Source organism: Phycodurus eques, chromosome 17 (assembly GCF_024500275.1).
Source record: "Phycodurus eques isolate BA_2022a chromosome 17, UOR_Pequ_1.1, whole genome shotgun sequence".
In the NCBI taxonomy this organism is placed as follows: Eukaryota; Metazoa; Chordata; class Actinopteri; order Syngnathiformes; family Syngnathidae; genus Phycodurus; species Phycodurus eques.
In genome coordinates, this window is record NC_084541.1 from 16578656 (window position 1) to 16590768 (window position 12113).

Consider the following 12113-nt stretch of genomic DNA (forward strand, 5'->3'; position numbering starts at 1 on the left):
TTAGCTGATGGCTCCCAACCTGTCAGCCAAACATGAACGACATCAAGCAGCGTCATCAATCTCATTACTTTGCTGTATTTGCTGGATTGTTTGCAGGCGGCGGTGACGGAGCGCAGCGCCATCTGGACCGCATTCTTGTTTCGCTAACTCGGCTTTCTAATTTCCTCCCCTTGTCACTTGTTATTAGCACTCTGCTGTGACTTTAATCCCCCCCACGCCTCCCCGGCGGCACGCCAACACACTTTCCTCCCCGAAATGCGCTAAATCGCGTAATCGCTTCGTCGACGAATAGAAGACGTCAGGCGATAGCGTCGGGGCGTCGAGGGATTTGAAAGAAACGTCCAAATGTCTTTCTCATCTGGGCTTAAAGTCACAAAAAGAGAAATTAAGTTAAAATTAAGTTTGAAAATGACAGTTTTCCTCAAAGTACTCTGACTTTATTTTTAGAATAGATTTTTTGAATCCAATTTTTTTTTATCATGTTACAGACAGTAATGTCAGTAAATTTCTCTTTTTCTTGCATTTTTTTTCATCGTTATGACTTTTCAGTAATATTGCTCTTGTCAACAATTTGGTTTCTTTGTAATGATTTCAATCTCATAACAACGTTTTTTGTTTAAAAAAAGGAAATGTTTATGTTTTAAAAGAAATCTCGTAAAATAGAGAACTCTTTTTCATTTTAGTAATTTATTCTCATTAAATTAAGTAATCAATTGCAAAAGGGTCATGGTTAAAAGCGTTTTATGTCATGTGATTTTTTTTCCCCTGTAGAATTTCCCTTTTTTTCCTCATGAAGTAACTTCATTCTTGTAAAAGTAAAAAAATTTTTTTATTTTTCTTTCCCTTATACCACTCATGAAATTAATTTTTAAATATTATTTTGCTCAGTATTACGACTACAACTTAATTGTTTTCTCTTATTCAGCATTTTTCTTGTAAAAATAATTCTAGTAAACATTTATTTTTATGCAAAATGATGCCTTTCTCCTAATAGTACTATATTCTCAAATTTAAAAACGTTTTTTATAAAGCTTGTAAACTCTTTACTTTTCTGTCTTGTCAAAAGTTAATTCTTGTTTTAGGAAATCTTTTTTCTCACATATTTGTTTCTTTTAAATTTATGCAAAATTTTTCATGATCGTAATTTATTCTTATTTCATATTTTTTCAACCCTCCTAATAAAAATGGATTAACATTGTAATAATAATAATAAATAATAATAATAATGCATTTATTTTGGGCATCTTTCATGTCACTCTAGGTCACTACAGGATTAAAAGAACAATACAAAATGAAGTAAATTAATATAGTAGCTGCGGTCTTAAGTGACGTCAGGACATGATGAAAAATGCACATCATTGAACTTCTTGTTTTGGGCCCTCCCTCATCGGCATGCGAACGTCATTGCCGCGCCTCCCTCATCCCCCCGGCGACGGCTACAACTTCATCCCCAAGCGCCGATGATGGATGCTTTTGTCATCGAAGAAGAAGGATCCACGCCAAATCGCCGGAGACACATCTCCGTCTCAATGGGGACGGGGCCGCGATCGTTATTCGACACCAAAAATCTTATTGGCTATCGATATTTCACCGAGTGAGGGCGCTTGCAATGTTCCGGAAGGAAGACGGTTGCGTTGTGTGGTGTTTTGTGAAAGGAAGTAAACAAAAACAAGTCAACAGAGAAGTTCAAATGGTTTCCATGACGACAAGGATGGATTGATCGTTTCGTTTGTAAGTTCTTGATTTTTTTTCTTTTTTCTTTCTCAACACTTTCACTCCCAGGCCTCCGTGTTAACATCCATCCATCTTCTGAGCCGCTTCTCCTCACGAGGGTCGCGGGCGTGCTGGAGCCTATCCCAGCTGTCATCGGGCAGGAGGCGGAGTGCACCCTGAGCTGGTTGCCAGCCAATCGCAGGGCACATACAAACAAACAACCATTCGCACTCACAAACAACCATTCGCACTCACATTCACATTCACACCTACATTAGTCTTCAATTAATGCATGTTTTCGGGATGTGGGAGTGCCCGGAGAAAATCCACGCAGGCACGGGGAGAACATGCAAACTCTACACAGGCGGGGCCGGGGATTGAACCCGGGTCCTCAGAACTGTGAGGCTGACGCTGTAACCAGTCGGTCACCGTGCCGCTCCATGTTAACATGGATAATATTTGAATTCAACAGCCGTCAATGGCAGTGAATGAGCTAATTTATTTTGTTTCTTTTGTTGGTTAGTTGTTTGTTCAATAGTATCTCGGTCGTTGTTTATTTTCTTGATTTGTTGAATTTAGTTCTGTTTGTTGTTGTTAAAATGTTTAAATATCATTACTGTCACCGATGATCGTAACACTTGAATCTATTATTTGGGCCTTACTTACTAATGCAGCACAGTGGTTTACTAGTTAGGTTTAATTGAGTTCCAGTTGGCGAAAAGTGGCACTAGTAGTGGGAAAAAAACATTACCCTACTAAGGCACAGTTGTTCAACTAGTGCACCCCTAGTTGTTCTCGTCTCGATTGCGTTTCACTTTATTTGTCCACTACGAGCAATCTGCCTTTCAGCATGAATTATGGGCTAGCACGTGGCGTTAGCGTGACGCTAATGCGGCCGTAAATCTACGCGGCGGGAGGACGGCGGCGATAAAGAGACGAACAACAACGCCGTAACTTTTTAATTCCCCGGAATAATTCAGCCTGAGGCGACATTAAGATGCTGTCGCGATGGTGTTTTTCCTCTTCTGTGCACAAAATAAAAATCCTAATAATGAGCCTCAGCTGGATTGTCACACAGCAAAGAAGCATTTTTAGGGGAAACAAAGCAAGGAAGGATTTCTTTTGATGTTTTAAAAAAAATCTTTTAGGGTAACATGGGTACTTAATCATTGTTATTTCTTAAAGCAACATTTTTACTGAGAACAACAGTGTGGAAACCGTTGTGGTGCTACTGGGGATCATCATTTGGAGGAAAAGCGCTCTGAAAAAGTCAGTTAAGCTGCAAACAATGATGAGCGGCCCCTCGCAGCCCAATTTTCTTCTGGCCGATCCACCAAAGCGATGACATTTTCCACCAACATTTGACAGCGTATAGGCAAAGAAGTGTCATAATTTAACGTCGCTCATCCATCTGGGACGCCTTCTTCAAGTTGGGGCTCATTCGGATGGTTTGTTTCTATGTGCCCTGCAATTGGCTGGCGACCGGTTCGGGGCGTACACCGCCTCGCGCCCCAAGATAGCTGGGATAGGCTCCAGCACGCCCGCGACCCTTGCGAGGATAAAGCGGTATCGAAAATGGATGGATGGATGATTTCATGCTTCTCAGCACTTAACAATTGACAATGAGGATTTTTTTTTTTACCTGTGAAAAACTGTTAAAAAATGTTGTAGAAATTATGTCACGGCATTGCCTCTCTTCTCGCATACCTTTTGATGCTAACCAATCAAAACTCAAATTCTATTGCGCTGATGTCATCCCTAACTATTGCTATGACATACTGTAATGCATTAAAAATGTTACGCTACGTTATTTTCTTTAAAGCTTTTAAGCTACTTTCACGCCAACCTTGTTTAGTGCTAGTCTGGTTCAGCGAGTGCATTATAAATTAAACACCTGCTGTGTGTCGTCAAATGTTGTGTGGCATGCAGGGGATGGCGCAAACACACTGAAGAGCTCTTTAGATATGTGACCCAGTTGTTGAAAGCACCTGGAGGGCCAGCGCTCCCTAAACGCATCGCAACATGTGTCAGGCTGCTTGTCGAGAGCTGCCGCGACGCTAACACACTTGACAGTCAACTGCAGATGTGGGGACGCGTGAAAATTCAGCCCCCGCAGCCGGTTTGATTTAGCAACGTGAAATTTGGTAGGCATGTCTGTGGTGAATAGACCAACAACAAAAAAGGCTCAAAAAGTCCTGCCCCGAAAAACACACAGGAAGTCTGCAATTGTAATGACATTTTGGACTCTTCCAGGGTAGAAAATGAAGCCCGAGAAGCCAGTTTCACTTGTGAAATGGGAAATTTGCTAGGCATGTACCAGGTGATTGAAAAGTAACTCCCTATTTTGAAGTACTTGTAACTTTATTTCTGAACTATAATTCTTACAAGAAATGAACATGAGATGGAAGTGTCTTGCATGGAGTATTATTTCAAATGCGATATGGGCGCCAGCCAGCATTAGCCACCAGTTTCTCAAGGAACTCTTGTGGGATGGAAGACATCACTTCTCGTATTCGCCCTTCAAGTTCTTCCAAAGTCGTCGGGTTGGTAGAATACACTTGCTCCTTTAATCATGGAACATACACAAAAAATGAGAAAAGCATTACAACATGAATACATTATAAGTATTTTAAAATAGGGAGTTACTTTTCAATCACCCTGTATATCACGAGTAGAACCACGAAAAACTCTTAAGAGGCCATCCCTAAGAGGCGGCCATTTTGAGTGGAAGCAGCCATTTTAGCCTCATTTTGGTCTTTTTCAGGTGTCCTTTTTTGGGATTTTGTGCAATGGCTACTAAATTTGATCGGCACTTGACAGTTGGGCAATATTGAATTTGCATTTTTGTCATTGAATGTGTGCGGAGCACGGTGTCGGTTTGATGGCAAGCCATGAAACAGAATTCGGCGTAGCTCCCAAGTGCAACTGATCGTTTCTATTTGCATCATACCTGTAGTGTGGTACTCTGGGGCTTGCTATGATATGCGGTGTCAGTGTTGATGCCTTTGGATTTCCCACGATGCACTTCTCCCTTCCCGCCTTTTCTCTGGCTTTCTACAGGTGCCTTTGCAGCTGCTGTTCCGATCGTTATGATCACAGAGGTCGACGCAATCAGTGCGTTATCATCTTCGACACGTTTTCCTCCTCGCACTGCTGGATCGCTAACTAGAGCGAGTGATTGGCAGGTAGATAAAGCCGTGGCAATAACAAGTGGGAAAACATTTTTTTTCTTTCACTCCAACTGAAATAACCCGAGAGTTTATTTTCGACTCTTCTTTAAATGAGATCCCGAGGAAGCACCTGGCACTTGCACTTGCGGGGGTTGGCGGGAGGGAGGTTTGGGGTTGGGGTTGGTTTTGCAGTGATGCTAATTGGACCTTTTCTTTGCTGCTCTGTCATCCAGTGTGGGATGATCAAGGTGTCAATTAGAGCAGATGCGAGGCAACGCAGGCTTAATGACAACGGCGGCTTTCAAGCGAAAACAGACGAGCCGCAACGTCGAACATCCGGCAGCTAAAAACAGCGAGGGATTAGCATCACAGTTAAGAAAGTTTATCAAAAGATATTGTTGCGCATGTTTCGTCAGCCGAGACTCGGCACAACTTAGCATCAGTGGTGGAAAAAAACCCAAAGTACAAATTCTTCATTACTGCACTTTAGTAGATGTTTCTGGTCTCCGTAGTTTATTTGAGTATTGACTTTTGTCAATATTTGAAAACAGAGGTGCCAGCCTAAAAAGCAATAGTCGTATTCTGGGGGGAAAAAATACGTGTTTTGTATTTTGGGTGTATTTTTTTCAATGAGCTGATTTAGCATTCTTTTTTGTTACTCAGTTCACACAATTAGCTAGGCTAGTATCAAAGCCTTAGCCTAAGCTAGCACGTTCTTGGTTTAAAACAAAAAAAAAAGAAATAGATTTGTTTCCGTTGTGCCTTCATCAATAAGTGATAACTTACTTCAGAGTCTGTCATGTTTTACTTAAGTAAAGCAGTTCAATCAGTTCTTTTACCACAGTATTTCTTTTAACAAGTATATGTGCTTCTACGTAGCTACAGAATGTGGCTACTTTTGACACCTCTGATAGGTATGTGGGTAGAAGTGTTAAGTGTCGTCGGCGGTATGCTGGCATAGCTAAACGTTTTTGGTAAGGCAGTTCTAGGTAGGGTAGGTACAGTAGGTATATGAAGAAGTTGTGGGTAGGTAGGTATAGGAAGAAGTTGTTCGCAGATCGGTTTGTATTGCCAACATATTGTAGGTAGAGTAGTCGTAAGTAGGATGGTATGAGCAGAAAATGAGTCGACTATGTAGTCGTAGGTAGGTTGGTATATGAAGGAGTTGTGGGTAGGGTCGTCATAGGTCGGTATAGCCGGAAGTGATAGGTAGTGTAGTCGTAGGTAGGTACGTATAGGTAGAAGTTGTAGACGAGGTTAGTCAAAGGCAGAAGTTGTGGACAGTCTAGTCGTAGGTTGGTGGGAGATGTAGTTCTGGTCGGGCCCTGTACATATGTCAAGGGAGGGAGATAAAGCAGTGCTCTATGGTAACGTAGTGATCAAAGACATTGTTGAGTGTCGTTTTGGCACTAGCTCTCCTTTCTCCTTCCTTCCTTTTTTTTTCTCCTTCTCTTCAAGCCCGTAAAAAGTCAATCCGCACGTGCGGCGAGCTCAGCCGGCTCCTCGCTTCCCCGCATCTTCCCAAAGAAATCCTATTAATATCCATTAAAGTTGCCAATGTCACCTTGCTTTGAGGCAGAGACAGATCGAAGGAGATGAATCAAAGGCAGAGACGTTTGCTGAAAAGGAAAGGTAGAGCGAGAGGAGCTCGGGGCGGCTCTCGGCACAACAATGATGAACTGCAGTAGCTGTTTGAACCCCAGACCCGCAATAATCTCTTTAGCCGTGTGACTGGGTAGCTTGCGCGTTCTCCCCCCAATCTTCTTCTTCCTCTTCAAACTGATCTCAGATCAGCGTGCATATCGCTCGATGGCGTTATCGTCAAATCTCTACCAGTTGCTTTTATTATCTGCCTGTCCTTTCACTCACGTTTCAATCTCTCCAAGAGTTCATTATTATTTTTTTCCTTCTCTTGTAATTATAACCCACTGTCAGATTCACTGTGGTCCGGCTTTGCGGCGTTGCCATGGCGACTTCGTGGCTCGATGTGTCTTGTTTTATCACAGACGCACACGTGCATGTTATGGATTGCGCATCACCAAAGACGAGTTTGATCCAACGTGCAGCGTGTGTGTGTGTGTGTGTGTGTGTGTGTGTGTGTGGGTGCGCCGTTAAATGTACACTCAATGGGATTCGCTCTTCTAATGGGGTCAAAAGTTCACTTCGCTCACTGTGTCGCCTTTGACGATCTCCTTCGGTAGGTAGAGGTTGATAAGAGTAGTTGGGTGGGTTGGTGGATTAGTTGGGGTTGGTAGTTAGGTTGGTGGTTATTGTATGTGGGTTTGGTAGGTAGGTGTATTTAGGGTTAAAGTAGCTTAGTAAGCTAGGTAGATAAAGTAGATGGGGGTGAGTTGATGTGGTTGGGGTAGGTAGGTGCATGTAGTGGTAGCTGCAGGGATTATCGTAGGTGGGTAGGATATGGAGATAGGTAGACGTAGCAGTTGGTTTAGCTTGATATGCTGTTGTTGAAGCTAGATTAGTCAAAAGCAATTTGAAACGTGTCAATTTGAAGTGAAAAGTGAGTTCCGACTTTTATGCGTCGACCCTCAGCCCGTCACCTCGTTTCATTTCAATCCTTTTCGCCTCACTTTACGGGAGCTCGGTAGGTAGCTAGGTAGCACGCGACCCGGCGAGCCAAAACAAACAACAGCGAGGGAGGTGGTAAAAAAAAAGCGAGCGCGTTCAACATCATCATCACACATTTTCTTGACAAACTTCAGCTTCTCGGCGGCGCGCGAGGGCGGCTGAGGTTATTTTGCTGCTTTTGTAAAAAGGCAGAAGCGAGTTAATCATTTGATCGGCAAGAGCCTCCAGCTGCACTTCAACATCACAGCTTTCTATAAATGCATAAATACATTTAAAAAAAGAGATTTAATATGGCGCCGGCTGAACGCAACGCTTCTTGTTTGTTATCCAATTAGATCAGCGCTTACTTTATTACAGTTATAAACATCGGCAGGTAGGTAGGACAAGCTTAGAGAGAAGGTAGGTAGGAAGGTAGGTGTTGGTATAGGTAGGTAGGTAAATATGTTATATGTAATGTTCAATCAAATGTGAAATGTTTTGTTCAGGCTAAGCATGAAGTCACAAGTGGCTTTTAATAGCAACAGCACAATTAGCTTGAATTGGCATCAGAAGCTAGCTGCTAACATCTCTCCTGTGCCTATGATGTCGCCGAGCGTGATGCACGAAAGTGGCCCGTTGAGCTAGCGTCAATGTGCTAATGGAACATGGCTGCTTCGACTGAATGTGCTGACAATTTCAACCTGGACTGAGTAGCAAACAAACAATCACGCTATAGACAGATTACAGTCTTTAATTAACTGAGATTCAAACCCGGACTGCTGACTGCGAGGCAGATGTGGTAACCACTACTCACCATACTACCAGATTTTGAATCACATTTTTTTTAGTTTGGTTTTATTGATAATACAAAATAACTCGTTTTAGCGGTTGGCATGTCACATATGAATAGCTTTAAATGTAACGGGCTGGTAACCAGTCCAGGGTGTACCCCCATTTGTCTCACCAAAAATCAGATGGGACTATCTCCAGCTCACCCATGACCCTAAAAATTACACACAAAAAAACATGGTGCTGGCTGCCAAACGGCCGGGAGGGCGAGCCAGCTTCCTAATGAGGCGGAAAAAGCAGCCGAGGTCTCTCTGAGTGACCCTCACGGAAGAACGCTTTGAGCCGGGCCCATCTGGTCTCCATCAGTCAGACCTGCAGACCCTCGCCTGGGATGATCCGTCCACCTGCATGCACTCACAACGAGCGCTGAAAAAAATTATGGGAATCGGTTATAAAATGTGGTCTGAGCTTCATCAAAATGATAAACATAAACAGAGTCTGCTTAAAGTAATACCGTACAAACAGTTATTACCCAACTCAAGGCAAAAACATCGCCCGAAAACACGGAAGTTGGGGCACGCCTGAGTCAAGGTGCCACCCGAGGGAATTTACTGTAAACGTTCTGGAAATATACCAGGAATTTTTCGACGCCTTTGCAACCGTCGTCAGAACAACATCTAAGTAAGCACAATGTTTCAGTAAGAAGGTTTCACACTTTTTCGGGGGATTCAGAAGTCGCGGAGGCTCGGCGCTGTCGTCGGACCGGGAGGATCATTATGGAATCGACGATCAAACTTGGCAAATAAAGGTGATTCTGATTCTGATTCTGACTCACGCTTAAAGGATGTTGTCGCCTTTTAATGTGGCGATTAGCCAGATCACAGCACGTGAACAACAAGGGTTCTTCACTTGTTAAATTCATCGTGAACTCTCAGGGCTTATTGTCCTATCAGTTAGGTGTGTGTTCCTTTTCATTAATATCCCATGTAAGATGTACAACTAATTTATTGTGCTACAAGAACCCTACTGATTGCAGACAACATCTGATAGGTGTCGGAGGAAGCTCGGATCAAATCACGCAATCATGTGTTTCGTTTCATTAATATTCCACGTAAGATTCCCAGCTAATCGGTTGTCCTAATTCAAAGCTATAACCCTGAGTTACCCTGAGTCCGAACCTGAGTTTGGACAAGATGGTGGCTAGGGAAGGTGGAATCAAAGGTTATATACGTACAGTATATTACAAGTTCCTTTTCATTAATATACCATGCAAGATTTTTTCAAATTAATCTTCCCCAACATTTTGGGGTCGGTGTATTTAATCAAAGCAAAAACTATACTGATTTTGAATCATATCAGGCACAGGATGGCTGATGAAAGTGGGAGGATGAACTCAACCCTTGAGTGTTAATTTTCATTAATATACCACAAGATTTTTAATGAATCTTCCTCAAACTTTCAGGATTTTTGTCTTCTACCTGTATGACAAACACTAAATAAATTAATAATAATTAATCATTTTAATGTATTAAATTGTTTTGATGTGCAATTCATAAATTAAAAATATATTGTAATTATATTAATTGAACAAATTGTTTTGACAAGCAGTGTATACATTTTAAAAAATACAATAAATAATGAATTTATTCAAATATGTTACATGAAGTTGCAATTAGTAAATTTTATTCGAATCATTATTGTAGATTCAATTAAATTCTTAAAAATATCTACACACAGAGTACATAAGAATAAGAAAATACAATAAAAGAAAAAGAAAATGCAATACAATAAATTGATTAAAATTGTTTTGACGTGTAGGAAATAAATAATTAGAATAAATTTAATTAATTAAAACTTTAACAAGTAGTAAATTACATTTAAAAAATGTAGTTATAAAAAAATTACACAAATTATAATTCTTTTGACAAACAGTAAATAAACAACGACAAGTTCCAGAAAACTTGCTAGAGGGGCACTGCATCATCCTAGACATGGCATCAAATAAATACAATTTACTTTTTTGTTTTTTTTTTTAATATTTTTTTCTTAATAGTAATTTGGCTATTTTTCCTGTACTAGCCATTATGCCATTGCTAAACAAATAATGTAATGACAATGAATCTTTTAATAGTACTGTATTTACCACAGCCTAACGAGCCAATTGCAAAACAACAAAGCCTGACTTTCTTGATTAGCCGCACCTTATGACTCTGAAAACAGTCATTAAACGCCTCCATGATGACCCAGGCTGGTGTTAATGGACGGAATCAACATTTCGGCCCGGTTTGTCTCATCAGCGGGTCCCCCATGGTCCGATGCTGCCGCTGACCGTGACTTTCCATTAGTGTGCGTCAAGGCGGTCATTTCCAGGCAAAATACAAATTTTCTTCCGAAGTGTATAGTGTTTAAAGAATGCTGCTTTTAAACAATGATCAGTTAGTTATGTGTTCCTTTTCATTAATATCCCATGTGAGATTTTTAGCTAATTGTTTGTCCAACATTAAAGCAAAACCCTTTTGATTTTTAATGAGATATTGAGAAGGCTGTTATCAAATAAGTCAATTATAAGTTCCTTTTCATCATTATAACATCACATAACATAACATAACATCATTATAACACATATGATTTTCAAGTAATCGTCTGAAAATGTTTCACCCCCATTATCTTTGATCAAAGCAAGACACCTCCTGAGGTGACAGGGGAACGGGGAATCAAATGTTAAATCAAATGAGATTGCATTCCCTTTCATTAATATACCAGATAAGATTTTCAACTAATCGACTGTCCTCCAACTCTACTGATTTTCAGCGACATCTGGCGCAAACTGCCTAAGGAAACTGGGATTACATCAGTCATTTATGGCTGGTCCTTTTCATTAATGTACCATGCAAGAGTTTCTTTGCATCAGTTGTCCCGCATCAAAGCAAAAATCCTACTGGTACTGATTTGTGACCACATATGGCACAAGGTAGCTGAGGAAGATGGAATCAAATGTCAAATCAGGCGAGTACTGTACATATTCCTTTTCATGAATATACCATGTGACATTTTCAACTTATCTTCCACAAGTTTTCAACATCACCAGCAGGGATCAAATCAGTCACTTATGTGTTCTTTTCATTTATATATGACATTAATATACCAGATTTTCTACTGATGGATTGAAGAATTCTACCAATTTTTGATGACATCTTGGACAAGGTGAGAAGAAAAAAAAAATTGTTCTCTTCGAGGATTTAGCCTGTACAGAATGTTGTTGTTTTTAACCAACAATGACCCGTTAACGTGTCAGTATGAGTTGCAAAGTTGCTGTGAAGCGGTCGGATACACTTTGTGCCCTGAAGTGGAGCTACTTGTCAAGCGGGGTGCCCTCCATGTCGCCTCAAATGTGTTTGTAGCCCCTAAAGACCTGCAAAAGTGTGTAGCAGCCTGCTGTTGTTGTCAGCCAGCTGTTTACATCTAAAGCTCAGGAAATGATGGGTACCCTAGGAATGTTTTGTAAGCGCGGAATTTTTATTTCTCTTTGATACGTTGAAGAAATTACCCCCTGAGAAAATGTCCTCATAAGGGAGGACATGGGAAGTGTACCTCTAAGGAAATGTCCTTCTAAGGAGATTTTGTTTACAAAGAAATGCCCTGAATTTTAGCCGCAAGGAAAGACTTATGTGTTTCCAAAATGTCTTTATCAGGAAATTACATTTAAAAATCAATTAGAATACATTCAATTATTTCATTACTCACTAAGTTGGTTTTAGTCATATCTTTTTATAGCAAACCTTTGCTGTCACCATAGGTAACCACAGCTCATCCCCCTCTAACCTTGCCTGTGGTATAGCACAAGGTTCAGTTTTAGGCCCGATTTTATTTTCTATT